This window comes from Xiphophorus couchianus, chromosome 21 (assembly GCF_001444195.1).
Source record: "Xiphophorus couchianus chromosome 21, X_couchianus-1.0, whole genome shotgun sequence".
Classification (NCBI taxonomy): Eukaryota; Metazoa; Chordata; class Actinopteri; order Cyprinodontiformes; family Poeciliidae; genus Xiphophorus; species Xiphophorus couchianus.
In genome coordinates, this window is record NC_040248.1 from 3,136,388 (window position 1) to 3,163,868 (window position 27,481).

The 27,481-nt window shown below is 37.8% G+C and overlaps 1 long non-coding RNA gene across 1 annotated transcript in view; it reads right to left on the bottom strand.

Moving 5' to 3' along the window:
* Positions 1–13,620, bottom strand: part of LOC114136569 (uncharacterized) — a 94,426-nt gene extending 80,806 nt beyond the window's left edge. The window contains exon 1 of the long non-coding RNA XR_003593838.1: positions 13,351–13,620. This is a non-coding gene — a long non-coding RNA (uncharacterized LOC114136569). The remainder of the gene's footprint in view (positions 1–13,350) is intronic.
* Between the last annotated feature and the right edge of the window lie 13,861 nt (positions 13,621–27,481).

A 27,481-nucleotide genomic window follows, 5' to 3' on the forward strand; every position in this document is an offset into this window, starting at 1 on the left:
CGGTGCTCTGTGAAGGATAGAAGCGGCCCTGCTGGAGGCTCGCCACAGGCTATGTCTGACATCCCTCTCTCTGACGGACTGATGAGATTACCCTGACATTTTTTCCTTCCAACTTAAATTGCATTACCACAAGGATCTTATGTTAGGCAGATCTCCATATTATTCTCGGGGGGATTTGGGTTCCATTTTGCTCTGCACTCATTCTGTTCCCTCCTTTTTTTCGTCTTCCAGTCACACTCAGAGGGATGAAATCTTCTTTACAGCCTTTCTGTATTATCTGGTGGTGATTCTATATGGATCCCATTTGAGAGCTCGCGCAGTCCCCTCCCGTCGTAAACCACAACGATGCAGGTCACTAACTTCGCAACTGAACTGTGACATTTGATTAGACACCTATCCTTGCATGGTGAGCTGTTAACACAATGAACTAACCAAGCAGTTCAGCCCAAGGGTCACTTCTAATTAGGGATAATCAATACTGCCGACGTTGGCACCTTTCTTCGCAAACAAAAATGCTGTATTTTATCATAGCAGAGCTTTAAATCTTTATTAAAATAAAAACTGAATTTATTTTAAACAAGATTCTGTCTCGTTTGGCAGATACAAGACGGTAAAAGGCTTGAGTAAATTTTAGCTCGATTAGCTGTTACATTACTCATAATGGTTATTAGACAGAATAATTGTTAGCTTTAGCATCTTTGCGTTCAAGTTGCTGGTTGTTTAAGTAGCTGTTATCTTAGGTGATAGTTAAAATAGTAGCATGAATGTTTAGCTGTTAGTTTTTAATTTGAACAGTAGGTGGTTTATATAGTGGTTAGCTTGAGTAGCTGTTAGCCTAACTACCTGCTGGACTACTGGATATTAGTTAAGCTAGCAATAGGCTTAAGCTTAGTTAGCTTATCTAACTTTTAGTTTTAGCTTGTTAGCTTGATAAAGGTTAGTAAATCTACATGTTGCTTTAGAAGTAGCTATTTTAACGACCAAAAGGATTAACTAGCTACCATTTTGCTCAGAAGTTCATTCTGTTTCTTCCTTGTTTTCCTCTTCTAGTCACTTGGAGGAATGAAATCTTTACATCTTTATGTACCACCTGGTAGTGAGACTACATGGATCAGATGTATAGCTGGAAGTAATTTTAAACAAAAAATATGTGTTGTATCTGGCAAGATACAAGCTGGTAAAAAGCTTGAGAAAATTTTTGCTTTATTAGCTACTAGCGGGAGATCGACAGGCGGATTGGCGCAGCGTCTACTGTCAAGCGGGCGCTGTACCGGTCCGTCGTGGTGAAGAGAGAGCTGAGCCAAAAAGCGAAGCTCTCGATTTACCGGTCGATCTACGTTCCCACCCTCATCTATGGTCATGAGCTTTGGGTCATGACCGAAAGAACGAGATCGCGGATACAAGCGGCCGAAATAGGTTTTCTCCGTAGGGTGGCTGGGCTCTCCCTGAGAGATAGGGTGAGAAGCTCAGTCATCCGGGAGGGACTCAGAGTAGAGCCGCTGCTCCTTCACATCGAGAGGAGCCAGTTGAGGTGGCTTGGGCATCTGGTCAGGATGCCTCCTGGACGCCTCCCTGGTGAGGTGTTCCGGGCACGTCCCACCGGGAGGAGGCCCCGGGGAAGACCCAGGACACGCTGGAGGGACTATGTCTCTCGGGTGGCCTGGGAACGCCTCGGGATTCCCCCGGAAGAGCTGGAAGAAGTGGCCGGGGAGAGGGAAGTCTGGGCCTCCCTTCTGAAGCTGCTACCCCCGCGACCCGACCTCGGATAAGCGGAAGAAGATGGATGGATGGATGGATGGATGGATAGCTACTACTCTAAATGGTTATTAGATAGAATAAATCTTAGCTTTAGCACCTATGAGCTAAAGTTTATGGTAGTACAGCTATTGACTAAGTGGAAGTAAGTCTATACGGGTGCTAGCTAAAGTAGCTGTGTGAGTGTTTAGCTATTAGTTTAAGTAAAGTAGCAGTCTATATAGCAGTAGGTTTGAGTAGCTGTTAGCCTAGCTAGCAACAGGCTAAAGTACTTGCTAGCTTAACTAACAACTAGTTTTAGTTGATGTTAGCGTCAATAATTGTCAGCATAACTACCTGTTGCTTTAGTAGAAGTTATTTTAACTAACAAAAGGACTAACTAGCTGACATATTGCTCTGCGTTTCATTGGGTTTGCTCCTTTTTTCATCTTCCAGTCACACTAAGAGGGATGCCTACCTGACAGTGAGACTACCTGGATCCGATGTGTTGCAGGCAGTGATTATAAACAAGAATGTGTCTAGCTGGTATGGTACAAATGGTAAAAGGCTTGTCTGAAATTTTAACTTGATTAGCGTATGGTTATTAGATAGAATAATTGTTAGCTTTAGCACATTTGAGTTCAAGTTGTTGGTAGTACAGCTATTAATTTAAGTAGTTGTTAGCTTAGGTAGAAGTTAGATTTTTTAAATGTCAGGTAATGTAGCTATTTGAGTGCATGAGCAGCTGTTAGACTCCCTGTTTTAGTAGATGTTAGCTAGGCTAATTGAACCGTTTTAGTTAGCCTAACTACCTGTTGCTGTAGTAGATGGTATTTTAACAAAATGATTAAGTTGCTACCATTTTGCTCTGCGCTTCATTCTGTTCCCTCCTTTTTTTCGTCTTCCAGTCACACTCAGAGGGATGAAATCTTCTTTACAGCCTTTCTGTATTATCTGGTGGTGATTCTACATGGATCCCATTTGAGAGCTCGCGCAGTCCCCTCCCGTCGTAAACCACAACGATGCAGGTCACTAACTTCGCAACTGAACTGTGACATTTGATTAGACACCTATCCTTGCATGGTGAGCTGTTAACACAATGAACTAACCAAGCAGTTCAGCCCAAGGGTCACTTCTAATTAGGGATAACCCATTTAAAAAGCAAATCTAAACAAAGACCATGAACTGTGCAGATTGGGGTCGTGGGAGAATGTTTTTCACGCCACTAATTTACATTCAACCTTTGCGTTTCACCTTGACATTTAAGGTTAACTGACAAATTAGGGCGCTGTTTTTTATGATTTGGTGTGGTGGGGGTGAGCCCGCGCACTGGGAGTCTGTTTGCCACCAGAGTCGGCACTCTATTTTCCTGTGCTGCATAGCGTAATGGTCTCAATTAGTCTAAAAGTCACCGTGGGTAATAATTCACCTCACTCAGGCTTCATTTCCTCAGATTCAAGTCAAGCATAGCACAGGAAATGACACTACAGGAGCTTTTAAAAAATGATGAGGACAAAGCAGCGTGATCGGCACGGTAAGTCAGGTGAGCGACACGTCAACGGTGACAGCGGCGGAGCCTGTCAGTCGCCGAGGTGATATGTTCATCAGGAGGCCAGGGATATCACTCAATCACTGCGGCCGTTATCACAAAAAGACTGGTCACAGGATTCACACAGTTCTTACTGTCAGGTAGCGTCTCGCTAAAATCAATCACTGACAGATTCTGTCATTCATAAAAACTGGTGTGTAAACATACAACCCCAGAGATAACCCTACATACATTCATTAACTCTGGACTTTCTCTAAATTACACAAGCTCAAACATGAACGTAAGATCAGAAAAAAAATAGTCTATAGATCCCGCCCCGTTCTCCTTGCTGGACAATGACTAGCATTGGTTTTAGCATCAAGATGTCAACATAAATCTTAAATCTACAAACAAATCTACAACAAATCTTTTGTTGGAAGTTTAGGATTTTAGTTTCCTGAACTGTTTTCCATCAACAGTGTTCGTATGGCTGAGCGAAAGCAACATTACTTCTCTATTTATTGGAATCATGAATGCAGCATAGACTGCAGTATCCTGAAGGGCAGCAGCCATTTTCTCATTTGCTGTTAATTACCTCTTGAAAAATGATGATAAACGATACGACTTGTGTCACATTTTGCCACGCTGGCTCCACAGCAGAGCAGTGAGGGACGTATCGTTTGCACCTTCACCGAAACGTTTGGCGGCCCGGGAGGGGAAGAGAAGAACGCTGGTGACCTTGGCAAATAAGGATCTTCTCCATGTTCAAACCGATCCGGAAACCATGACTTACCAATCATTAACAAGCTTATAGATCTGCTATCCTGGAGTCATCTTCATTTTTCATGCAGCTACTCATAATTGCTACTCTCCTTACAGTTTTCCAAATACATTACTGAGGTGTTGTTTACCATTTTCAAATATTAATGACTGCATTAGTTGTATCTCAGCACAAGATTGACTGAGTACATCACATTTAGCTGTCATTAATTGATCACTTGATTTTCTTTAATGGTCATAACATCTCTTTATGGTATTAAAGTGACAAAATTCATGTTTTATTTAGCAGCCAGTCCATGCTGTGATACACTTCACTCTGAAAACAATCTGAAATCGAAGGTTTTCATATTTTCATTAGCACAACATCACACAGAAATTTGGCAGAGAAAATAAGAAAATTTCTAAACTGCCACTTGCAAAAGAAATAGCGTGTAAAACTTCAAGAATCTTGAAAAATGTCTAACTTAAAGAGTAACTAATCTAAAAAAATCAACTTTTTGCCATTAAACTGTCTAAATATGTTATTTTGGAGGCTATTTTTTATATTTCTGTGCAACTTTTGATATTTTTATGCAAGTTTGTTTAGTTGTGTGTGCTTCCTCTCATCCTGACCCCAAACTGTTCATCCCCAAATTAGGCCACACCCCTCAAAATCACTTGGCTCGTAGAGATTTTGAGGCACTAGTACTACTAAGTACTAGTACTTGCAAAGACAAAATCTTACGAAATATCTTTGGTCTAGTTTGTTGTGCAAATATCTTAGTACGCTTAAAATACGACAAAACTAACTTACAAGTAACTTTTCAAAAAGATATATCAATAACTCCTTAATATTGATGAAAAAGTGACTTTAACTGGCAAATTGCTTTACTTGTGAGAAAAAAATTTTTTGCAATAAGTGAAATAATTTGCCACAGGAACTAGTAAGTTTCCATCAACATTAGGGAATTATTGATTTGATCAATTTGATTTGTTGTTGCCCAAGATGAATTTTGCCCTCCACAAGGAAGCGCGATTTTTTAGCTGCTTGTCACTTTTAGTTGATACATTTCACTCGTATGGAGAGTAACTCACTGCAATTTGAGATTCAAATATTTTCTCACTCATTCATGCGTCTTTTGTTCAACCCCTCAAACTTTCAAAGGCACAGAAATGATTAATTTCTCATCCTCGCAGTCTTTCCAAGAACTAAGAAAGGCTTTGAACAAGTTCAATACAGTCAAGTTGTCAGTTTTTGAGACAAGAGCAGATTGAGGGTAAAGAGCCTCGGGGGTAATGGGATGAAGTGTGTTGCCACATTGTTGCAACATGCGTGGGATTCCTACGGGAGGGCTGGAAATTGAGTCAGGACAGAGCTCCTTCCTGACATCGCAGGCCCACATGCCACTGCCTTCACATCTCTCCTCCTGTGTTTGATGTCCAAATTGAGCTCTGCTTCATCGCCTTCATAGTTGGCCCCTTTCACCCCAACACTACCCACTCTGCTCGCGTGTTTTTCTTTCCAACGTTCTCACAGACAGGAAGACTAAATTGGTGTTTTGATGCCTAGATGAAGCACTGTTAGAATATTGTCTGAACAAACAATACAAAACCTAAAGGATCAGCTATTGGTATACATTACTAGGTCGGTCACGGTAACAAATTTAGCTGAAGTTATCACGATAAACAATAATATTGTTGCTTTGCGACCATTTTCAAGTAATATAATGGTAATAGCATTCTGAAAGATCAGTAAACTTTAAATTGTAGTGAACATTTATCACTAGAAATAGAAGACACTTTAAATATCCAAAATAAATAAACAAAACAACAGAAACAACAAAACTGTCTTTATAAAAACAGGCTAGCTGAGACCAAAGCACCAGACTGAAGACCTTTATCAATCAGTTTTTGGTAAAAAAGAAATAAAAACTGATTTTTTTTTAACCAAAGAAAATCAGTTTTTTGGTACTGAATCATGCAAATGGAAATTATTGAGCTTGTTTGAATTTATTATGTAATTGAATGATTTACTGCTTATTGCAACATGCCTATACTGGATTGGACATACAGTGACTTACGTATAGTGCCACATATGCTCCATTGAGTCAGGAAAGTTACAAAAATTACGCAAAAATCTGAAAAAGGAATGCAATGTTTTGCTATTAATTGTCAACACTACAAGTAGGCAACACATTTCATATCCAAGGAAAAGGTTTTAATTTAAAAAAAAATTGAGAAACTGGGAAGTAGTTCTGCTATGCTAGCTTGACTATGACAACCTTAACATGTAGATGTGCTGTGGAATTTGGTTTGTTTTTGTTCAGTTAACGCAGAAACAAGGCAACCCAGACACCAACTCGCTGACAGATCATCGGTAGAGCAGGTGTTTAAATTAACTGATCAATCACCACTTGTGTTTAAGTGTCAACTTATTAATAAACATCAAAGCTCAGTCATGAACAGGGAGTTCTTTTGTTTTGAGTGGATGAGTCTTTTGAAAAGGTTCATTTAGCATGCTTGGGAGAAGAGTTTCAGCACTGTGAGGCAGATGGTATGAAAGCCGACTCCTTTGAGTCTGAGGTCAGCTTCTGACCCGGAAAATGGAGGTTTGTTCCCTCAGAGTCAGGGGTCACTCTCTGACTAAAGTGGAGGAGTTAAAGTATCTTAATGTCTTCTTGTTCGTGACAGCTAGGATTGAGTGGGAGATAGATCAATGGTGCCATTAACACAGACTGGAAACGTCATACTAAAGTGTGCAGATTACCGGACCACAGAAATGAATATTTTTATCAGAGGCACTGATGCGACTAATTAAAAAAAGGTTTTAAATTGATTGCTTGGTGTTGGAGATTCCACTAGCAGACACAACTGATAAGGTTTCTTAAATGGGAAATAAAAAAGGCATACTTGTTTAAACGAGAGAACAATCAGAGAATGGTGTGAATGGTTTACAACCCTAAAGCAACCCGCATGCAAAGAAGAAGAACGTTGACGTCACACATTGATCTCCAGAACGTCCAGGGATCAAATTAAAAATTTATTCAGCAACAGGTGCCAACAGTATCGTCACAAAAGTCCTAATCACAAAGGAAGCTAATAAATAGAAAGCACAATTAATACCAACGACCTTCTGTGATGCATTGCCTGCTGGTTCTGTAGGAAAGTTTGGATATGTGGTCAAAGCTAAAAGTGGTCGGATTTTGACGTTACGCGCTTCAGTGACAGACTTCTTTCATAAATTCATAATCTGAATTTTCAGCTATTGTTTACATCCAGATTTACAGCATCTGGCTTTTTCTTGAGCAGAATTATGATGTACAAATCTGATAAAATGCGACATGACCGTTCAGACCGCACATACGGAAGAGGCAGAGATCAGATCAGAGGTCAGGTACAGGTCACATATGGGTATTGTTGGGCGATATTATATCATTCACAATAAACCCGGTAAAAATAAAAAACTGCACAGTCCACCCATCAATGGCAAACGGTGTGATACTAACCAAATGAACAAGGAGGTGAAATTCATCATGTGATAGACAGACAGACCCACCTGCCCAACAACCAACCTACCTGCACATACTTACTCACCTACCTACCAATCTACATACCTGCCATTCTACCTACCTATCCCCCTACCTACCTAACAAGCAACCAATCTACCTGCCTACCTATATATTTACTCACCTATCTACCTACCTGCCCAACAACCAACCAATCTACCAACCAGCCTATGTCTTTTCCCACCAAACAAACAGTCTATGTACCTACCTATCGATCAACCAATCTGCATGCCTACCCACCTACTTAAATTAATTAAACAATTTGTTTAATTTGTGTGTTTAAATATTTTTATTTCCATTTGGAAGCTGATTTCAGGCTGTTTTTGTTAGCCAGATTAATTTAGATTTCTAATTATTTTGTATTTTCTTGGATGTAGTAAACATACTATGTGATTATACAAATATTTTTTAATATAGTGACTTTATAAAGGAAAGTAAAAATAAAAGTTTCTGCAGATTTCAACTTTTTAACACATACTCTGGTTTTACAGCAATTTGACATTTTCAAGAAATGAGAAAATGAGACGCCAAGCTGAACTGAACTGATTCAAACCACGTCCAATTTCTTTATGTCTTCCTTCAAAGTAGTCAGACTTTTAAGAAATCTATTTATATGGTCCAGATAAGTGGTTCAAATCTAGTCGTTTTCAAAATAGTCTAGATTTGCAACTCAGAATGAATCAGAATTGCTGATTCATTCAGCAACTCAGAAATAAGTATCACAAAAAGGGGATCGTCTTCCAACAGGATTATTTTTGTTGGAAGTGTTGAGAGAATTCAAACAAAAATAACTGTCATTGTTGTAACTATTGGAAACATGCACAAAAAAGAAAATTAATTTGACCAGACCAATTAAACATGAATCAGAAGCAGCCGTGGTAAAAATATCAAATTAACCCTAAAAGGTTGTTGTTGAACCGAACCAGGTTAATTAAGTTATGACATTATAATTGCTCTATCTAATTTCACTTTGCACATTTTCCAACAAATCATTTTTGGAGGGTCTAATGTTTCAATTTGCCTTATTTGAATCAGCTGAAAATAAAAACAGGAACAAACTCTACAATTTGAAATTTTTATACCAAAATGCAGAATCCCTAAAATCTCCATTGGTTACCATCAAATTTAATAACGATAACATTTTCAGTTTATAAACCAAAGAATTGAACAGCTGTTTATTGTCAGATTCATCAATTATTGTAACATTTTGGATTAATATTTTAAATGTTCCTCATGGAAGAAAGTGATGACAAATGGATTTTCTTTACTTCTGTCTATAAAATGTATTTCCCTCTATTAAAGCTTCAGCCACATAAATTATGCGTGTTGAACAATGGCTCAGTCAGTGAAATATTTTTTACTTTCACCCAAAATCTAAGAATCTCTAACGCCATTTTCCTCTGCATGTTGCTGAGCAATCAACAATGTCCCCATTTCTCATCTTTTTCTGGGCTCTTAATTCTTTTATTTTCTCTGCCCATACTGCAGATAAGATTGACTGCAAACTGTCGAGGAAATTGTGTTTAACACTGTCATAGCGTTTTTAAATAATCAGCACTGTCTGAGAAAATAAGGCAGATGGATTTTAAACTTATTGGAGGAAGAGGAAAGATGTAAAAATGTGTCTTTTTTGCATTAAAAGTCTGGTTTTCTAAAGGTGACTGAACAGGCGAGGATAGAAATACAGTCTATACAAAACATGTAATTTTTTTGCACAAAATCATTCATAGATAAGATTTTAGTCATAATGAGCTTGGCCACGCCCCCCCCAACTCAACTTTTACACTCACACGTTGAAATGGAAAAAGATGCTCAATTATACAACTGTACATCTTTGAAAAGCAGAACTGGAGCCTCCTGCACAACCAACAAGAATGCAGTAAGTCGGCGTGTCCAAACGTCTCACTCCGAGGGCCAAACTTACTCAGGGGCCACAATTTATTTGTATTTCTTTCAGCTAAAATGCTAAATAATTTCATGAAACCTTACCATAACAATTACAATTCATTTTAAATAAAAAGGTCTGAAAATAGGTGTCAGGCATGTACAGCTTCCTAACTTGCTGGGTGTGATTAAATCTGTTTTTAAGTAAGAAGTTTGTGAAGATTTGTGATCCTGCTGACTGATATTTTAAAAAATTGTTATTAAAAGAAGAAAGACTCTTGTTTTACACCTAAAATTTATTATTTTAGATGTAAGTTTGCTATATAAATTTGATACAAAGAAAAACACAAAACGTTTCCATTTGCATCAGCTCCATTTGTTCCACCCATTACCTAGCAACAAGCTAGGTAATGGGCGGAACTCTGCTGGGGTTGCTAGGTAATGGGCGGAACTCTGCTGGGGTTGCCAGGTAACGGCGCAGTGCCCACAGAAAGTGACATTACAAATCGTAAGGTTTTTGAAACGGCTCATTTCCCAGACACCAAAAAACATTAATTTATTACCAAAACAGCAACTCAGTGGTTTTTTTTGTTTTGTTCTTTTTACACATTTGAGCTGTTTTTAGAAGTAATAGAAACAAAAAGTGCAAAAAGTGAATTTAGCATAAGAGGTCCCCTTTAAATGGTTTGGAAAGATCACTGCTGATGTTTTATCACCCTGGTTAAACTGTGTGAAGTCTTCTTTGTGTTTTTTTGTACACTCTATGCTACATTTAAAACATTTTACATCCTGGTTAACTCCAAAAATTAGAGGCTAATAAACATTCACGTTTTCAGCATTCATTTAAATTTCAAGATGCCTTTCAGGGTCCCTAAGTGAAGGTGACCTAACCTGCGTGGTTGTGAACTGCAGAAGATTGCCAACATAGCTTTATAAAACATAAACATGCTCTGCTATTTGTGGTAAATAGCAGACTCATTATATTTAATTTTCTATTTCAAGACATTGTTATGTTTGATCTTTGCCTCTTTCTCTGTGTTTCAGTTCAGCAAGTAGGTTGTTTTCTTTAATGAGTGCTTGACACAAGAAGAGGCAAAACAAAGCATTATTTGCTGTTAAACCTATAAGCAGCTGGAGAAAGAATAAAATTGCTCATCTTATGGTAAAGCGGTATTGAACTTGGAGTTAAAATTCGTAGAAATTCACAGCAGCAGGAATGGGATGCCTCTTTAGCCCCGCTGGCTGCCTGCCGTCTAAGTAGTCGCAGCTTTTTGCCTTTAAAATTCGCCTCATTGGTCAGATGAGTTTCCACACATTTCACTTTGAAATGAAAGCAGCAGAAAGAGATGGGGCCACTGCTGTTTCTGACATATTATCCAGCACATCTGCTGGCCACCGCCATTTTTATTTCCTCTAAGCTAACCTGAAAACACACAGAATACACCAGCTTCAATTCTCACTAGAGAAAGCCTTCAAGTAGATTCTGCTTTTCAAATGTAGATTTATCTAACCTTTAATTTCAATTAATGCTAAAATGATTCATCGGATCATTTGTGAATAAACATCAACTGATTTAGTAATCGATTGTTATTTGGAGTACACAAACTCAAATAAGGGAATTTTCTGGAAAAAAACAACAGTCAGAGCAAAAAAATGCAAACATTTTTCAAGAATATAGACATTTTGCTATTAAGATTTTTTTTTAAAGCTTAGCAGCAGGTGAAAAAATAACAAATACTGCAACTTTGATCTCCAATCGAACCTAGTCCAACTAACTAATGTTGAAATTTGAATAAATCTGCCATTTTGGGATTCAAGTTATTGATTAATGAGTAAATCTAGAGTTGATTAACCTTATCAATCAACTAATAATTAATTGATAAAGCACTCATTTACTTAAAAACCTGAGTCTTCTCTTGTATGAATAAGGCAGACCCCTCTTTCCACAACATAAATGTGTCATAATGTAGCCGCACTTATCCGACTCATCTGTTGTACATGTACTCTGCGTTGTGTGTATAGGCAAAGGGAACCAGCAGACGAGAACACCAGGGTGTATTGCAGCAGTAGGGCAGGTTTATTCTGTTTAAAACAAAAATGCATCAGCACTCCAGTTCTTGGGCTCTGGCTTTCCCACACACACCTCTCCCCAGCGCAGCTTGGCGCGAACTCAAAGACTGTGGTAAAACCAACCAAAATTCTCTGACATTCACAAATAATAAAGTAAAATGTCAAGACAATTAAAATAAGACCCAAACAAAAATAATCTGCCCATTAGTTACAATATTTTGTAATTCAAACTGAAAATATACAAAATACATTAATTTAACATTCAGATAACATTTTGAAGCAACTCACATACCTGTTTAAAACAAAAATGCATCAGCATTCCAGTTCTTGGGCTCTGGCTTTCCCACACACACTTTAACAAATCAAAAGAACAAAAATGACCACATTGGCACGGTAAACTCAATAAATGTCCTTAACGTGGGAATTAGGTGCCCAGTACAGTGCTGCGCTAAACATAAAACAGTTGGGGAACAACATATAAAAACTTGCGAGTTTGGCAAAAATACTTTTAAGGACATTTTGAATACTTCAACAGACAAACAGAAGACAACTTTGTACGCTTACCTCTCCCCACCGCAGCTTGGCGCAAACTGAGGAGGGCAGCGCGAACACACAGGATATGACAAGGAGACAGGAAACAAGAAAATAAAAGCTTCTCTGCCAAAATAAAATACAATTCAAAAACTAAGAAAAACAAATATACTCAGGTAATGAGGATGGATTTGAGGTGAAATATAAACAGTTTTACACACTTGCTACATCCACCCCTCCTATATTTCACCAAAATCCAAGTCAGTCCAAATTTTGCAATCCTAATACAAGAAAAACTGACAAATTTGATAAATATTTAACCCAGGGTTGCCATAACCAAGTACAGCATTCAGCTTGAGAGACACCTACAAAACAGGTTTCGAAGGAACATACGGTTGATCAGGCCTCTGCCCTTCTCAGATCAATATGATGCCATTTACACCACATAATTCTGTGTCTACTTTAAACCCATAAACACAATACCGGATGTATATTTGAGGAAAACAATATTCCATTACAGTTATATTGCTGAACTGTCCATATAAAGACTCTAAACAAATGAGTTCACTCAAAACCAAGTAAGAATGGACTGGGATTTTTGGCTCACAGAGTTTGCCAAATCCCTAAAATCAAAAGGTCTTTGAACCATGGATTCAATGAGTCTGTTCACCCTTTTGCTGGCCCTGCCCACCCGAGTCCTAACAACTTGGTCAGTATTCTCTGGGGGATGACACATGTCCATGTTGGCGTCTGAATTAACAGGAAGAGCCTCTGTGTCCAAAGAATGAACTTGACTCACTGCATGTAACTCTTCTTCTGCCAGATGACTATCAGCATGTTCACCTGAGAGTTCCAACACACTGTGAGGCGTTACAAGACTCTGGTTGGATAAGCCTGGTTCTGACACCTCTCGATCCAGAGAAACATCGCTGTCACAGTTCGTCGATTTACTCATCTCCCATGCATTATCTCTATCATCCAAACTTCTCTCTTCCGAAGCATCAAAGGAGTCCGACAGGCCTTGCGCCTCCTCTGCCCCGACAACAGCGATGTTTCTCTGGATCGATATATATATATATATATATATATATATATATATAATATGCTGCAGTAAAACAAGAAACATTAACATTTAACATTTTAAATACAGACTGAACAGAAAATTGTGGTTCTCACGTTAAGCTTCGACATAATTATGAAATATAACAAAAGAAGAACTTATTAAACTGCTAATAGACAAATAAAAGATTAAATGAATAAAATATGTAAGACACTTACAGAGAGATGTTCATACAGAAGTGCCGTCTGTTGGTCTTGAAGGAATAAAACGTTTCTCCGTGAAGTGCAACAGCCGTGGATATCAATCTTGATTATTAGCATCATGTTTTAACACTTTTTCTCCGTTTTCCCCCAGCTTTTCTATCATCATATCCTCGTCTTCTTAGCTCGGATGGATAAAACTTTATTAAGGTGAAACTTAAGGAACGTTTCGAGTGTTTATATTTCAAAACAGAATCGCTTAAAGTGCGTTTAGCATCCTGCGCCGCTCTCTGTTTGGACCGTTTCTCTTTACAATTGTGGAACGTCACCGCCGCCATCTTTAATCCTATCTCAGAAACTTCATCTGAGGATGACCAGCAGCGCCCTCTGCTGGATGGCGGCCGAACTACAACACTAAATCAAAAATTTGTTAGAGAAATCTCAGACATTTTAGATTAAAAATTTCAGAAATTTTCAAGGAAAAAAAGACAGAAAATGTCTGAGTTAGAAATTTTTTAAATTTGCTTTTTTAAAAAACCGTCAAATTTTGAGAATAATCTCTAAAGATTTCTAGAAACAAATTGGACATTTTCAGACGTCATACATTTTCGACTTTTGAAAATGTCAAATTTTCAAATTGAAAAAGCTTGAAAATGTCCAAAATTCCCAAATTCCCATGTTCAACTTCTGAGTTTTTTTCAAGCAAATGTTTGACTTTTGCAGTTCAGAAATGTTTATAAATGTTTCTACAAAAATTTTAAAAGTTTCTAAAGATTAATCTCAAAACCCCTTTTTTGGGGGGAGGGAGACGAGTTCCTACCAAATTTATGAATTTATGGTCTCAGAAATATTAGAATTTTTTCTAGCAAATTTCAAACTCAGAAATGTACGTTTTTCTAGAATTTCTTTTTAGATTATCTATAAAATTCCAGGCTTTTTGTAAACTTTTCAAACTCAGAAATGTCCAAGTTTTTTCCTATAAAATGTCAGATTGCTTTCAAAATTTGAGATTTTCAAAGAAATTTTTGGCTTTTCAAACTTAGAAATGTACGAGTTCCTACTACAAAATTTCTGGTAATAATCTCAATATTTCCAAGTCTTTTTGGTGAAAATTTTCTCCAATTTTCTTTGTATCTACATCGACCCTCATCACATTGACGATACCAGATGACTCATTTTAGTGAGATGTTAAAACATGGGCGTGGGTCGTAAAGGACTCTCTTTCTGTTGCTTCTTTCCTTCTCGGCTCACTTAACACCTTCTCTCCCTGGAGCCTCTGGGAGTCCAGCAGTCGGTTCTGGTGTCGCTGTGGCAAACTGGGCAGGAACAGGAAGGCTGGGGGCGGCGCGGCCGCGACTGCCGGGGTTACGGGGGCGGCTGAAACAGATTGGTTGATATCACACTCTCACCTCAGGGGGGCAGAAGACTGGGAGGCATGGCGGGACTGCAGTTGTTTGTGTGAGAGAGGGAAAGAGGGAGGGAGAGGGTGATTGGGTAAGGGGATTGTGAAAAACACAAAATCTTCAGATTGCTGAGTTTGGATGCCATGACCCCACACCGACCCCCATTTCCTGACTCAATTGCCTCAGCGTGAGGCGGGCTCCGTTTCACAGCACCGCTGATTCTTCTTCTCTTGTCCGCAATCATGTGGACTATGGGACTGTCGACATCTCCATAGTCAGGAGTAAATAACGGCGCAGGGTCGCAGTGTGACCGTCCTGATTCGGACTGCCCTCGTTTAATTAATTATCAATCAGGCCTGAAATGCAATTTCAGCTTGCTCACTGGGAGGTAAAAGTAAGTTTGAGGACAATTACTGAAATGAAAGTAATTATTACTGAGAATCATCCACTTTGTCGTTGGAATGAGTATTATTGGGTAATTTTAGACAGAAATATTTTAACTGCTCCATATGAGAAGATTTTAAAAGTGTTAAAGTAATTTTGGTCTAGTTTCTGGTGTGCTTGAAATAAGACAAAAAATAACTTGTTTAAAGTAAATAATTCATTAATATAATTTTTTTAAAGTACTAGTAAGTTAGTTATTTCAAGTGTACTAAAATATTTGCACTAGAAAGTAGCCAAAAATACTTAGTAAGAACTTTTGGCTAGCATGGATCCACAAATTTGAAAATGGAGCCACCATTAGCTAGAGTTGCTGTTAGCTTGTACTAATGCTAGCTTGGGTAACTGTTAGCTAATGCTGCTATTAGATTTGGTAGGTGGGTTTTGTCTTAACTTGTGTATCTATAAGTTGGAGTAGCTTTTAGATTCAATGGGCATTCAACTTAAGTTAAATTCCCAAGTATCTCTTAATCCCAAAACTGAGATTGCTCCAAATAATAAAGCTAGCCTGAGTAGCTGCTAGCTTGTATGACTGTTAGTCTGTCAAACTTTTGGCTAGCATGTATCCATTAACTTGTATCTTAAGCAGTGTTGTATAGTAACGAAGTAAAAATACTTCACTACTTTACTTAAGTATATTTTGGAGTACTTCATACTTTCCTGGAGTATGAAAATTTTTGATGACTTTCACTTTTACTTCACTATATTTCCGAACTTAATTGCGTACTTTTACTCCGATACATTTTCAATGTGTGGTTTAGTTACTCGTTACAAAAAAGCGAGAGAGAGAAACAAAGTGTTTTGATCCCACCTACTGATTAGCAAGTAGCAAGCAGGCTACCGAACAAAGTCCGTAGCCTGCTTGCCTGGGCTTGTTCATCACCACCAATAGGATACACCTTCTTCTTCTTCTTTTCTATTATGGCGGATCACAAGCAACTTTAAGGTGCATACCGCCACCTACTGTACATGAGTGTGTAGCAGCATTACTTCATATCTATTAAATTCTACTTTTTAATTTTGTATTCTTAAGATAAATAAACAATGCTTTCCTTAATTTGTGAATATCTGTTATGTTTCCTTCATTTCCTAATATACCTTTAAGATTCCATTCATGCCCCATATTTCTAACTATTCTCTTTAATTCTTCCCTTTCGAGTTCATTTGACTTACATTTCATCAATATGTGTTCTACATTTTATTTCACTCCACATCTCACATTTATCATTATTTTTCCTCCCTATTGTATAAAGCATGTCATTTAAGTAGGTATGACCTACTCTTAATCTACTAATTATTATTTCTTCTCTTCTGTTTCTTTCATTAATGCTTCGAATTTGAACTGACTTTTGTACTTCATATAATCTTCTTCCTTTCTTATCTTCATTCCACATTTTTTGCCATTTCTTGATTTCTTTACTTTTAATTAGGATACACCTGTTTCGCTTCTCCCATTAAACACAAAGCAAGTCTCGCAATCAGTAGCAGTCACATGGAAATTCTATCTTACAAAAACTCGCCGTCCAACTTGAAGAAACACATCGAGGTAACGTCTTATGAAATGGTTATAATCCTCCTGTTTCAGTAACTATAGCTTGGTCACTAGGCACTACTGTATTGTGAAACGTTGACCATAAATGAACTTTGTTTGGCATTGTTTCAGTTCCATACGTGGTGTATTTAGCTTAGGCCTAATGTTGACTGTAGCAGGCTACCTAGACTCCTCTGTTCAAGGGGGGACCGAAGCCATAGCGATAGCAATTTAGACTAAATTTAACGAATATAGGAAAGGCATGCAAGTTCAAAACCAGGTTTACAGATGCCAATAAGCTGCATTTCCCTCCCAATTCTCTTTTTCTTTTGCATAATGACCAGTTGTGTGCACCACCTACTGACTGTAGCATTGACTGATTCACTGATTTGTGAAGTAGAGTAATCATAACAGCTCTTTTTCTTCATGTTGGCCGCATTTTCTGTACTATTTATTTTTCTCATTTTCAGCACTGACCTTACTTGAAGGGAAAACTTGAGGCTTACAAAAACTTTGTATTTTCTGTCCTGGAGGATATACTAAGAAGCTGGTTCAGTTGTAAAGCAGGTTAAGTTAACCTTGTGCTATAGGTAAAGCACCTAATTTTCTTAACTAAATGATGCCTGCAGGTATATCTATTAGCAGGTTTAATTTTGCCTGCACTTGGTTGGGTACATTATTTTAAGTGTATTTGACAAGTTTACCAAAATATAAAAAATGTCATTCAAACTGCATTTGCTTTGTTTTACTTTTTACTTGTACTTTTCATTACATTACTTGAGTACATCCATTTTTACAGTAATTTCCATACTTAAGTACAAGAAGTTTCAGATACTTTAAGACTTTAACTCAAGTAACATTTCAGTCAGTGACTTCGACTTTTACCAAAGTCATATTTTGGAGAGGTACTTGTACTTTTACTTGACTCTGAGATTTCAGTACTTTATACCACACTGATCTTGAGTGGATAAAATGAACACAGTGAATAGATGAGAATAGAGTGATCATTATCCAGAGTAGCTATTAGCTTGTTCTAATGCTAGTTTCTGTAACCGTTAGCTAGACCTGCTGTACCTGTAAGTTGTAGCTTTAACATTCAGTGGCCATTAAAGTCATGTTAAATTCCTAAGTGTCCTTTATTTACAAAACAGAGATTGCGTCAAAAATGTGTAGCTAACGGCTTGTGCTTAACTAGCAAGGCTGACCAGAAATGCAGCAAGCTTGTATGACCGTTTGTAAAACATTTAGCTAATGTTTATCTATTAAATTGTATCTTATCTTATGTTTATAACCTGGACACAGTGAATAGATGGAAAATGGAGCAATAATTACCCAGAGTTTCTGTGAGTTTGTACTTATGTTAGCTTGTGTAACTGTTAACTAGAGTTATCCATTAGCATTAGTAGCTAGGGTTTGTCTGAACTTGTATATCTGTAAGTTGGAGTTGCTTTAAGATTCAGTGACCATTAAATTGATGTTAAAGTCCTAAACACCCTTTATTCCCAAAACTGAGATTGATCCAAATATGTGTAGCTAGTGGCTTGTACAGCAGCTTGCTAAACTAGCAAGGTCAGCCTGAGCAGCAGCTAGCTTGTATCACTGTTAGTTTGTAGAACATTTGGCTATCATGTATTCATAAACTTGTATCTTGAGTGCAGAAAGTGGGCATAGTAGATGGAAAATGGGGCAACCATAAGACAGTGTTGTTAACTTGTACTAATGCTAGCTTGTGTAAATGTTAGCTAGGTCTGCTCTTAGATTGAGCATGTGTGGTTTGTCTTAATTTGTGTATCTGTAAGTTGGAGTAGCTTTTGGTTAGCGTGTATCCATCAATTTGTAGCTTGAGAGCTTAAGATAAATTGGACACAGTGAATACATGGAAGATGGAAGAATGAATAGCCAGAGTCCTGTTAGTTTGTTCTGATGCTAGCTTGTGTAATTGCTAAGTAGAGCTGATCATAGACTTGTGTATCCTTAAGCTGGAGTACCTTTTAGAATCATTGCCCATTATGTTAAATTCTTGAGAGTCTCTTAATCCCAAAACTGAGAGTGCTTTAAAGAGCAAGGCTAGCCTGAGTAGCAGCTAGCTTGTATGACTGTTAGTTCATAAAACTTTTAGCTAGCATGTATTAATACACTTGTATCTTTAGTGAATTACTGTTAGCTTGAACTAATGCTTAGCTAGAACTGCTTTTAGCTTTAGTAGCTAGGGTTTGTCTTAACTTGTGTATCTATAGGTTTGAGTAGCTTTAAATTCCTGGGCGTCTTTTATTCTCAAAATTGTTTGCTCCAAATATGTGTGCTATATGTAAGATAACGACAGCCTGACTTCAATACCAGATCTTATATTTATACTACTTTATACTACTTAGCATTACCCAGCTGTTAATCAAATTATAGATAATAGTAAGAAAAACGGCTCTATTTTAGCTTCAAATCCATCGTTTTAGGTTGGGGAAGCTAACAGCACACACTGCTTTCAGAATATGTTGTCCATGCTGCCTGCAGCTGACACCACTGGTGTTTGTGCTCTAGAAACAGATTAAAATAGCTAATTATCCAGAGGTTATGCTCTATGTCACAGTGCAAAATACTTAAGGGCAACGATTTCTTGTCCTTATGCCTAGCGCGTGTGTGGGTGAGTTCTTGAGCCTTGCAGCTATTTAACGCTTTTACTATTTATAACAAGGCTTTAGAGGCCTATTAGTGCACAGTCATCTGCTTTTACGTGTGCCATGTCCTTGCTTTTTCCTCTCTTTTTGAGGTGCTGACTGTAAGCTTGGAGGTTTATTGCAAAATAAAAACTTTTTGACATTCAGTGTGCTTCTATAGCTTTGATAATAGTGACATAGTTTATTTTTAGCACATAGCATTCATATTACAAGCACACAATCTCTCGTATTTGTTAAAAACCCTTTCTGAATAATAACCTACCTTCTTAATAGTTGCTAGTTTCATATGACTAAAACCGAGAAGCAACCAACAAAAGCAGATTATAACTAATGTGGGTTATTAGGCTGTAAAGTCCGTCATAAAATTGGATGCAGAGCAGAGAACAGCAATCAGAGGCTAACGCAGATGCATGCTTTATTATAACCGAAGCAACTCATGTGCAGCTAATGAAACCAGTGAATGTTCCTCACGGCGTGACCGTTATTAGTGCAGAATGTCCAATCTGTGTAAATAACGCCTTGATCGTGTACTGTGTCCCTTAAAGAATGAATATTACTTTGAAAAAGGATTTAAGACTTTCAGAAAGATTAGATCAAGAGCAAAAAAGTTTCGCTTTTGTTATATTTTTCCATCAGCACTTCAACTTGTTCAGTTTATTTCAATTTACTTTATTTATACAGCTGTAATTCAGTTTAATGCCACACATTGGAAGTTGATTAGGTTCAGTTTATTATTTCAAATTTTTTTTAAAAGTTTTTGGTAAAAATTATAATCAAATTATTAATCATTTAATGTTTAAAAATTACATTATTAGCTCATCCAAAATGTAAAATTCAGTAGAAGTTTTGGTATTTTAAGGACCAAAATGTTTCATATGAATGACATAAATAGAAAATGACAAAATGAGACCAAATAAAAAAATGTAAAATCAGTTTCTTTCAAAATAAAAGTTATAAAACTTTAACAAAAACCTACAGGTGTGTGTCTGTGAGTTTTGTTAAAACCGGAGCCGAATAGTAACTAATCACATTTACTCAAATACATTTAATTTAGTAACTTTTTTGAAAAAATGTTCTTCTAGGAGTATTTTATACTTTTACTTGAGTGATTTTATTTTGAAGTATTTCTACTCTTACTTGAGTAAAATTTCTGGATTTTCTACCAACTGAATGGAAATCCAACATGTTTTTACCAAAAATCCACCAGACAAAGACGCACACCTGCAGTTTTTGTTAAAGTTTCATAAGTTTTTTATTGAAGGAAACTGATTTAGAAAAAAGAATTTTTGCCTGATTTTGATGTTTTGTAATTCTGTTAATTATTTTTGTCCTTAAAATACCAAAATTTCCACTTAACTTCATATTTTGCTCCGTCTGATGATGTAATTTTTAAAAATTAAATGGCTGGTAATTTGATCAGTCAGTTGAGTAACTGATCAAATCAATTAATATTTAAAACTTACATCATCAAACGGAATAAAATCTAAAGTTAAGTGGAAATTTGGTATTTTAAGGACAAAAATGACAATAGTTCATATAAGTAACAAAAGCAACTAAACAAACTTTTCCTAAATCAGTTTCTGTTAATAAAAAACTTATGAAACATAAACAAAAACTGTAGTTTCTGAGTCTGATGAATTTCTGGTTAAAACATGTTTGTTTTTCATTCAGTGGGTAGAAAATCCAGGAATTTTACTCAAGTAAGAGTAGAAATACTTCAAAATAAAATAACTCAAGTAACAGTAACTCTGAGTGACAGTAACCAATCACACAAACCGCTGAAACACCATTAGTCCGGTTCAGCCGAGTCGTTTTTGTTTTTTTCAGTTTTTTTTTTTTTTTTTTGCGTCACGGCTGTTACCTGAGCAATTACTCCCTCAACAGCGAGATCTCCGGGTGGTGCAAAACATTTTCATTTTCCCGCACTCTCTCAATCAGCCAGCCAGTGCGGCTGGAATCAAGCGAAACGCAGGGAAAGGGAACCTCTTCCCCATTCCGGCTGCACTCCACAGTCCCTGTAAATCATCCTTAATGGGCTGGTGGAGGGAGCGCGCGCCGTTTCACTGTATCAATCATTCACTCTGTTTTCCTCCTCCCGGTGCCATCCGCAGGATCACTTTGGTGCTTTAATGAGCCATTACAATTCCTATCAGACGATCTCTGTGCCACGTGTGTGTGCACAGCCGCGGCTGTTTGTACATGAGTGCGTGCATGCTCTAACTGTTGTGGACTCATGCTGATATTAGATTGTCTCCACAGAGTTTCCGAGATAGCACTGATCTCTTGTCTATCTATTTCTCACCCACTTTCGCTCTCTGTTTGTCTTGCTTCTCGTGTTGTGTGTGTGTGTGTGTGGACAGTGGGCATGGGTTATAATTGCATTGCTTTGCCATCCCACTCGGTTTCTTCCACCCATCTGTCTCTTTAATATCTAGCTAAGCACTCTTGACCTTGAAGCATTGCAGACATCACATCCACAAACGACTTCTCCGAAAGACCCGCCGAGACACTGGAGCAGCGGGATGACAGAGAGAAACAAAAAGAAGGAAAGAAAAAGAAAAAGAGAGAGAGAGAGAGAGAAACAAGGTGCAAAATGTTTTCACTGAGACAAAGGTGAACAAGAGAAACATGATGGATGGATCCAGCCGCAGCGGATTGGACACAGAGACACCTTCAAGGTCACACTTCTGCTCCTCTGCAGACAAGATTTCTGTTATTCCAGGAGAAAATATGCTAGATTAATTTATAGTCGAAGAACCAAGAAGGGTAATTTATTTGCCTTCCAGCAAATATCCCTTTATGCGGCGCAGAAAAATGGTTCGTTCTTAAAGCGATGCCTTTGGGCCGTCATGATGAATTTCTGAGCTAACTCTTTTTATTGTATAATTTCTGAGAAATGCCCTGAAGCTGCAGCTCGCAATTAGAGCTCCACTCTAACCTAAACCTATTTGATTAGATATCTTAGTGCCTTTAACAATGATTTACCTTCACGCAGAGGAAGTTTGCAGCATCCTGAGTGTTTGGAGTGAAATGTTCGTGGAAATCCACAGAGGTTTGGTGAAAAACGTTACAAAACAACTCCTGGCAAACCAAATCAGTTGGAAGATTGCTCATTAAGCGCATGAGTATGGACCACTCTGCTTGGCAACTGGTTGTTTTCTTGGCACAACCCTGGCTCTTAAACATTATCTACAATGTTTTAAAAGGGCCCTATTCTGAAAAATTCACCTTTTCCATGTTTTTGTACTTGAATTTGGAACTGAGCTGCTTCTAGAAACAGCCCAAATACTTTTAAAAACCCTCATCCAGCTGTTTTTTGGCAATAAGTTCATGTTTTTTGGTGTCTAGAAAACCTTCGGACTGTAAAGTCACAAATCAGCAGGCGCTGCCCCGTTACCTGGCAACCCAAGTGGAGCTCCAGCACGTTTGGTCAGCTGGTTTTACCACTGCATTCTTTACACTATCTCAGATGTTCTTTAGGGAAAAAAAATTTAACCAATTTAAAAGGGATCTATTATGCAAAATTCATATTTTGTACTATTTTTTTTACTTTTGTTTTGGTCTCAACCGCCTCTAAAAAGAGACCAAGTGCTTTATAAAAACCACCCAGATGGTTTTTATAAACATAAATCCAATAAGTTTATGATTTTTGGTGTCTAGAAAATCAGCCTTTTTGAAAACTTCCCTACTAAGTCACATTCTACAAGCACTGCACCGTTTCCTAGCAACCACATCAGAATTCCACCTGCTACCTAGCAACCCAGGCTGAGTTCCAGCATATTTGACCAGCTGATTTTACCTCTGTAGGAGCTGTACGAAGTATTTTGTTGTTGACGTACCATCCAGAAACCACTTGCTCCATTCTTGTTGGTTGTGCTGGACGCTCCACTTTTGCTTTTCAAAGATGTACAGTTGTATAGTTGATCATCTGTTTGCAGCCATTTTGACATAAACGTGAAAAAACAACAATACTTTTATGTTTAGGAACACATATTTCTGATGTAAAAGCAATACAGTAAAAAGACTTTGGGCTGTGTAATTTTAATGAATTAAAAAGAAAAATGCACCACTGAACTTTTAAATTAGGCAGACTGTATGTAGATTTTTAAAATAAGATTATTTTAAAGTTATAAAATTATAGTGATATTATTCATACATTTCTGTATTCAGAAAGACGCATTTAAATTTATTTTATCCTAGAACATTTTTTTTTCTTCAGTTAAAAATCTCAACCATTTCACAGATTTTCTTGTGAAATGCCTGATTTCATTGTTTTTGTTTCAATAATCAGAATAGCTAGAGAACTTTACATCCATTTTGTGGTTTTTAGCATAGGTCAAAAGCTTGTAGGAAAAATGTAAGAATAATAAACGGTTGGGGTTTGGGTAGTTTGACGGTATACGTCAGGCTGTAACTTGTCGTGACATTTACAGTACAGCAGAAAGCTCAGTTTTCGTGGTTGTCTGGGTCAAACCTCCTCCTGGGGTCTCTGCAGTCCTTCTCCACGTCGTTACAACAGGTCACCTATTTCGAAATATAAAAGCTTGCACAAACGACCTATGATACTGCTTTTTATTTGGGTGACACTCTGATGAACAGCTCTGACATTTGATACGGATTTTTATGGTTCATGGAATCTGTTTCACTCCAGTTTTTTTCTGAAAACTATCACTAGGTGTCAATTTATGCTTTTAATTGAATGTTTTAGCAATTAAATTACTTCAGAATGGAAGATATTTTATTATTGGACCAATTCTAGCTGTAAAACCGATGACAAGATTTTTTAAAATTGGTCAACAATAGTGACAAATTAATTAAATTAGCATAACCAAAAAAAAAAATTATATACTTGCCTTCTTGAATTGATAAGAATTGGTAGCAATCATAATTTGACTTTTGATGGAACATTCATAAAAACACATTTTAATTTATCCGAGAAAAATAAAAAAGTTCAAGTTAACCCTTTCAAGACAAAACTCGGATCATAAATGATTCACTTTTTAATGAAGCAGCTCCTGAATTTTAAATGGCTAGTTTTGTATCTCCCTGTAGCAGCTAGCTGTGCTAACATGCTAGCAAAAGCTTGTAAATAAACTACAGACAGAGATTTGGTTTCAGTAATGTTTTTTCCCCCATTTATTTAATCCTTCATAAAAATGTAAAGCACTACACCAGCATTTCTGTAAGCCTTGCAGTGGTTAATGGTATTTTTTAGAGTACCAATTTGCCTTCTTTCCAGCTAGCTGTACTAACATGCTAGCAAATTCTTGTAAACAAACAGGCAGGGAGCTGGATTAGATTTTTTTTTTAACTTTTTCATTTATTCTGTCCTTCATAAAAATGTAGAGCACTGTACCAAAATTTTTGTTACAAGTACTAATAGTATTTTTAGAGTACCAATTCCCTTGCAGCTAACTGTGTTAGCATGCTAGTCAAAGCTTTTAAGCAAACATGTGGAAAGTTGGTTTTATTTTTTCATTTATTTTATCCGTCATAAACACATACATCTGTGCAACAACTTTTTTCAGGTAAATTGTATTTTTAAAGTGCTACCTTACTTTCTGTAGCAGCTAGCTAGGCATTTATAAGCTAATCGTAGCTTATAAATAAACAGGAAGCAGGAATTTAGTTTAAGTTGGTTTATCCCTCCATCCAGTTTTATTCCCACTCTGTCCTTGCGGTGTCTAACTCTTCAGTCAATGGCCAAGAGGCGTGGCGCAATCTGAACCGTCGTCGATCCATCACAGGACAAGACAGGTTTAATGCAATCAAAATATGAATCTTTCCCAAACCACACCATCTCTGCTGGACCTGTTACCATTGAAATTTCAAAATAACACACTTGTCTTGGTGTCCTCTTATCAACCCAATGTCAAACATAAAGGATAAGGCTGATTCTGGGCCAGTCTGGCATTTCGGCTGGACCTGAGTGGGATGACTTATTAAGAAAATGTTAACTCCCTGCAGCACGGTTATCTTTATTGAGAAACAAAGGATTAGCATCATGATTGATGGGGCTTGTCTCCCGGGGATTATGGTGCAGAGGACTTCTAATTGCTCTCTTTTGCTCGATGTAGTTTTGGCAGCTACACTTTTAGCTATCACCTTTGCCATTGGGGCCTGTGGGGCGGAGGGGTGTCGGCGGCAGGACTGAGGTAAGCACTAAAGAGATTGAACCGTCCTTAATGTTACAGCCAGGGGGACGGCATTTTGCATTCAGGCTCGAGTGGTTTGTTGAGCGAGCGCCAGAAGGACGGGAGGAGAGTGAGACCAAACACTGTATGGGCACGGCAACGCACCATGTAATGGACTACTGTACAACTGGAAATAATGTGCTGAGTCATTTAGGGAAGCCATTAAGCTGCCTGGGTGACTTTGAAATTCACTAAGCCTGTTCACCCTTTACATTCACCCTGCCAGCTGAACACTGAGACAAGAAAAAACACAAATAACTGAAGGGGCGAGGGCTTATCGTCAAACAGCAAGGAAACCAGCACGCTTCTGCAGGCAACAAGGTTTTTTTCCTCACAATTCTGACTTTAATCTCAGAATTATGAGATTAAAGCCCAGTTTTGGAGGAATAAAGTCTGAATTCTGAAGACAAAAAAGTCAGAATTGTACTGAAAAAACTGGGATTAAAGTCAGAATTATATGAAAAAAGTTAGATTTGCACAAAAAGGCTGAATTATGAAATTAAAGTCAGAATTCAGACTGCCTACCAAGATGGCTGCCAGCTACAATGTTCCTGGAAGCGTGACGTCATATGAAAACTATGCATATTGTTTAGTTTGGCAGTAACGAATCGAGAGCAAATTCTCTGCTTGTGAGTTGTTTACTGTTGTCATAGCAACTGTCATGGATACCTATCAAGATGGCTGCCAGCTACAAAGTTTCCAGAAGTGTGACGTCACGCTTCCTGGTTGTAAGATTAGCTCAGAAGACATATGCACATATTTAAGAATGAACCACTGCGGCAATGTGATTCAACAGTCAGGAAACTTCTTTAATTTTGTTTTTTTACAGTGTACTGTACGGCTGCTTATTCTCAAATACCTAATTGAGCATGGGTTGCATTAACCTTGAGTGGGTTATGGTGATTCTGTTTTCAATTAATCTTCCTGAGGAGAAGACGTACAAATTAAGCCTGGGTGAAAACACAGTGTTGCTGTCAGAGAAGGTTCCTTCTGCAACAATAGGCGGCTTGTTTTTATAACAAAGCTTGCTAATAGGTTACTGACTGCTTAGATCACCGCCGGCCCGTGAGACCGCAAATTACAGCATGGCAGCTTAATAGGCAACTATACAGCGCTTAATATAACGACTAAAATGAACAACACACCTTCATCTGGGCTTCATTTTCCTTCATGTCCTTGTCGTTCATCATTAAACCATCCGGAAGATACAGCGGCTCCAGGACGGATATTCACTTACTCGCAATTTTCTGCCACATTTAGCAGAAACGCTGTAAAAGTAAGCCGTATTTTTCACGACCAGATTCAAACCGGTTACCAATAAAAGACGTCTTCACCTCGGGCAACGCTTTGGGGGGCCAGAGGAGAGGGAGTTTCAAGAACTTGCCTGTTAGAATATACACAATTCTGCATTTTGTTCTTTAAAAAAATTGATGGTAAATGCAGAGGAGAAGTCTATTTGTAGAACACAACAAACCTGGAAAGTGCATGTCAGTTTGAGCCTCGCGAGGCCGGCCGCTGAAGCAGAGGGACCGACGAAAGGCCACAGAATGTAAATGTCTCGCCGTGCCTTCGCGGGTCGGCTTGCCATCCGGTGATGGATGCCGGCGCTTCGCATTTTTTCACCGTTGGGAACGGTTCAGACGGGGGAGAAAAAAAACACCCACAACGGTTTCAGAGGAGAAAGACGGGGGAAGTGAGAGATTATTTTAATGGACAAAAGAATGTTTGCATTTGAACAGCGTTTAAATTTCTGAACATTTAGTCTTATATTTGATACGTGGATCTCCTGAGTAATCTCTCATTTCTTTATAAAACATTGTCTGCTGGCCACGCCCACCATTTCAATGTTTACACTCATAAAATGGCTGCAAAAAGATGCTCAAGATATAACTGTACATCTTTGAAAAG